The following is a 4657-nucleotide window of genomic DNA, read 5'->3' as shown; positions in this document are numbered from 1 at the left end:
AGGAAATGCTAATTGTGGAGGGGGTGGTCGGAAGCCTGAGTCACAGGAGGCAATGGAAATGGATGATTATTATAATGTGCGAAATGGCTTATATACGTGCGTGTGTGCATATATGTTTGTGTATGTGTGCGTGAATGTGTGCGTGGGACGCGCATGTGTGTGTATTTGTTTATGTGAGTATGCGTGTGTGTGTTTGTGTGTGTGTGTGTGTGTGTGTGTGTGTGTGTGCGTGCGTGCGTGCGTGTAGGTTTGCGTGCGTGTGTGCGAACCAGTGTGCGTGTAGGTGTGCGTGCGTGCGTGTTAGTGTGTGTCTTATCTTGAGGAGCTGTAACTGCGCGCTGGGAATGGTGACGGTTACAGCATCGTTAATACATCATGGATCAGCTATTACATGCCAGCATGTACGATAGAGTGCGGTGCGATACAGCTCTACGGTGGACGGCTATACTTTACATTACAAACACTTTTCTACATTACACACATTTACTAGTATTACAAGGCCCGGTTGTGCGAAACATCGCAAAGTTAAGGCTAGTGTTAATGCAATGAGCATTGCGTTGACAGGAAGCTATTAGAAAACCTGCGATAATAGAAACTTTATAATTTGCCTTTAGAAGGCTAGGCCCGGGTGTTTTATTTTGATACCTTTACGACGCTTTTGTCAATGGCCTACGAGAAAAATTTATTGTCAAGACTAATTTTATTTCCAATTTTATTTCTAACAACGAGCTCCAGATCTGAAAGCCAAAACTTTCCGATATTAAGCGTATAACACAGATATATATAATTGTAATGTATGTGATGTAATTATAATGTAATTATAATGTAATTATAATGTAATTATAATTATGTATGTGTAGTGATTATAATGTACCTATTATAATAGATGTATATTCACTATTCTGAGCGTATTCGCCTAACCACCTTCCACGACAGAAACAGCAGTCTGACATTGCCGTGACCGTGGTGGTAAATTTTACAAGCTTCGTTAAGCTGCACTTAGTACGGAGAGGCGCAATTCGTGTTTTTGTGCGTTCAAAAAGCAAACTACGTGCCATAGTTATTAGGATATAAAATAAATAATAAAACATGATCCGCGGTGAGTTGCTTTAGCACTAAAATCTAATTGGAGACGCATGTACCAGATCTAAGCATATTTAGACAGTGTTCGAACGTGTGTAGTTAAGTATTGTTATCTAAACGAAAAGCGGTCTTGCAGCAGTAGACATTAAAAGTAAAGTACTTGCTTACAGATGTGTGAGTGACTGACTACATGAGAACTTTAAAACGAAAGAAACATTATTATTTTCACCGATGTCATGGCAGTACTAGGTCTATGAGTATCGTAGGTGTATTACTGCGAGCCTAATAATATATAGCGATTTACCGATGATTTTTGGCACACACTATAGTTCCCCCGTAATAAACCATAATAATGAGGTCGCCATCAGCTTCATCAATTCAAGCGATAAAAGGTCCGGTGAGATATTTACGGCCATATCAATACAATTATAAGTAAACAAAAATCTCGAGCATTTAGATTGACATTCAACTCTTCAATAACACGTTCAACATTAAGAGTTGCAATTACTTCGTGTGTTTGCGTTTGTCGAGACCTCGCTGGCGCGTATGCTTGCGGGACAGGAAGGTACGTGGCTGTGTACTCGCGAAACCTATAGACACATCTGTTGCAGCGCATTCTGCGAGTTATGACATTCCCGTCATATTGATTTACGCAGCGAAGTTTCACGCTGCAGCGTCAGTAATTGTGTCCGCCAACGTTCTAACATAAATAGCGCGTTCCCCAACAGATTTAATACCGCTGCAAAAACCTTCATTTCATTCCGTCCTTTGACGAACAATAGTTTGAGTCACACGTTATCTTCGCGCCTCGTTATCTTAGCTACCTCGTATGCACGTGAATACCCTGTTTGCAAAATTGCATGCAATTCATGCATTATCAATCTCGCTATTTATTATTTACGTCATACATGGCAAAGTTATTATGTTGATATGAAATATCAGTGTGTAGGTAACATTGCTATAGACGAAGAGACCTAGTGCCGCCATCCGAAAGTGCTTGCATACTTGCATTTTTTCATTCGTGTCTAGATTTCACGCGTACTATGAAGGCAGCGGTGAACAAAATATGTCAATAAAACCCCGAACATTCGCAGAAATGTAATTTGAATGTTTAGATTATTTTGCGAATGAGCGCCAACACAGATGGCCAGCCGCAGTTAAGCCCGGCTGTCATAACAACAGGAGTCTATCAATAGAATTCTGAAATTCTATATTCTATAGAATATTCTATAGAAATATATTTATAGAAACTGAAACAGAATAGGTATAGATAGATTCCTGAATCAGGCCAGATTCCTGATTCTATTCTATAGAAACTATATTCTGATTCTATTCAATAACGATTCTGAATTACTCCTATTGATAGATTCCTGATAACAAAGCTATATCTAGACCATGAATAGAGAGCACAATTTATTTTAATTACGCGTATAATTATAGACCGGCTGCAAACTTTCCTTTTAATTCTCTAATGCCTACCAGAGTAGCCACGCGTCAATTAACTCATAACTAGCCAATGCGCGAATATCGCACAAAAATGCGGTCCAGCTGTATCACAATACTTTGCGTGTCTCTAGAAAGGCTGAACTATAATGCCTAATTATTGCAGCCGTCGACGATAATTATACGCGTTTACATTGCTAACGGCACCCATTAACTCTCTCTCTCTCTCTCTCTCTCTCTCTCTCTCTCTCTCTCTCTCTCTTAGAGAGAGAGCCCAGGCTTAATTATACTAGGTTAATTATATATACACTCCAATATCCGTATTTAATAGATATTAGTTGAAGTTATTAGTATCACCTTAATCCAGTAACATAATATCACTATCTCGCCACCTCTCTCTCTCTCTCTCTCTCTCTCTCTCTCTCTCTCTCTCTCTCTCTCTCTCTCTCTCTCTCTCTCTCTCTCTCTCTCTCTCTCTCTCTCTTAGTTTCTCCCGCTCCTACTCCCCTACTTCCTACCATTCTTACCGTCTCCACTTCTCTCTCATACTCACCTTCTCTCTCCCCCCTTTTCTCCTCCTCTTCGCTCTCTCCCTCTCCTCTTCGCTCCTTCCATCTCTCTGCCCCTCCTTGATATCTTTTCCCTCTCTCTCACTCTCCTTTAACCTTTCTCTCACCCGCTCCTCTCTCTCTATGCCCTTCTATTTTTCTCTCTCTTCTCTCCCTCGCCTTCTCTAGCTCTCGCTCACTCGCTCTCTCGCCTCCTGTTTCAAGGCGACGTGTGTAAATGAGAGTTGTCAGCGTTTCTGTGAGCAACTATTTAGTGAGTGACTACGTATGAAACACGGCATGCACGATTATGCTGGTGTGTATCAATCAACACACAAAACTCTGTAACAGGCGGTTATTCTATCGTGAATCGTAATAGTGGTACGCGTCGGTGAGATACACCCTTGCTAAAACGTCTGTCATGTACAACACAGAAACAACAAAAAACTGATATGTACGTATTAAAGCAAGTAAGTATTTAATGAACATATCTTAACTAATGTATAATCCCACGAAGGGGTAGTGTCGCGTACATATGTTTGCGCGGTGACATGAAACGTAACTTACGATTTCAACAGTAGATATGCGGTCGCAGAGACAACTCACGGATTCTGCGATAAGTGATGAAGCAGAGAGCCAGAGAACTAGAGAACCTCAGAACCTCGCACATTTCGTGCGCGCGGGTTTTTATACGTATGTGCGGTCTATTGTCTTGTCACAGCCAATCGCCCTTACCCCGCTCGCTAACTGACTGTCGCGTGATGGGACTGGTTCCGGTCAGTGCCCAACGTTTAAACAAAAGACCCGCCTCAAGCTATTTCCATCCCCTTTCTATTGTCTAATTTCCACTATTACACATATATATAGAACTAGCCTTATCCTTGGTGTGGCCCTTTTTTCATAATTACTTGTCATACTAATTTCTCTGTATTACAATTGCGTTTCGATTAGGCATAATATTATACACATTATACCCTTATATTTGACATGCGTACGGTTCTCACTGTAACGAATACGCTTATAAACATGTGTGTCTCTATTTCATAGATTTATTATCGAGAAGATGACTGATTATGGAGAACTGAAAAAACGAAGATGAACAGTTAACGATTTCGAGGCTTTCTTGGTAATTCGTACAAGACGAAAAATTCGCCTACGTGTCGTCACTGCCGGTGGCTCTAGAGTCGAACTATATGTAAGGAAACCATACATGTAAGCAATCAGGTTTCAATTCACCCGGCAGTTTCACTTAAGGGCGAACGAATGAGCGCGATAGGCAGAGCTGGTACATGAGTACGCAGAGAGTGGAGAGAGAGATGAGACAGGAAGATAGAGAGAGATATGGATAGAGATAGAGAGAGGGAGTAAGAGACACAGTGACAGATAAACATAGATACAGACAGACAGAGAGAGAGACAGAAACAGACAGACAGACAGACAGACAGGCAGACAGGCAGACAGACAGACAGACAGACAGAGATAAAGAGAGACATAGACGGACAGAAAAAGTGGGAGTAGAGAGAGAAAGCGAGTCTGAGAGAGAGAGAGAGAGAGAGAGAGAGAGAGAGAGAGAGAGAGAGAGA

General features: G+C 41.3%; 1 long non-coding RNA gene across 1 annotated transcript in view; it reads right to left on the bottom strand.

Annotated features, from left to right (window-relative positions):
* The window catches only part of LOC106806458, a 12506-nt gene extending 8787 nt beyond the window's left edge, over window positions 1-3719 (bottom strand). Inside the window, exon 1 of the long non-coding RNA XR_001393546.1 lies at window positions 3642-3719. This is a non-coding gene — a long non-coding RNA (uncharacterized LOC106806458). The remainder of the gene's footprint in view (window positions 1-3641) is intronic.
* Window positions 3720-4657: the final 938 nt, after the last annotated feature.

Source organism: Priapulus caudatus, unplaced genomic scaffold, assembly GCF_000485595.1.
Source record: "Priapulus caudatus unplaced genomic scaffold, Priapulus_caudatus-5.0.1 Scaffold161, whole genome shotgun sequence".
In the NCBI taxonomy this organism is placed as follows: domain Eukaryota; kingdom Metazoa; phylum Priapulida; class Priapulimorpha; order Priapulimorphida; family Priapulidae; genus Priapulus; species Priapulus caudatus.
The sequence above is the reverse complement of the archived record's forward strand: the minus strand, read 5'-3'. Positions and strand labels throughout refer to the sequence as shown.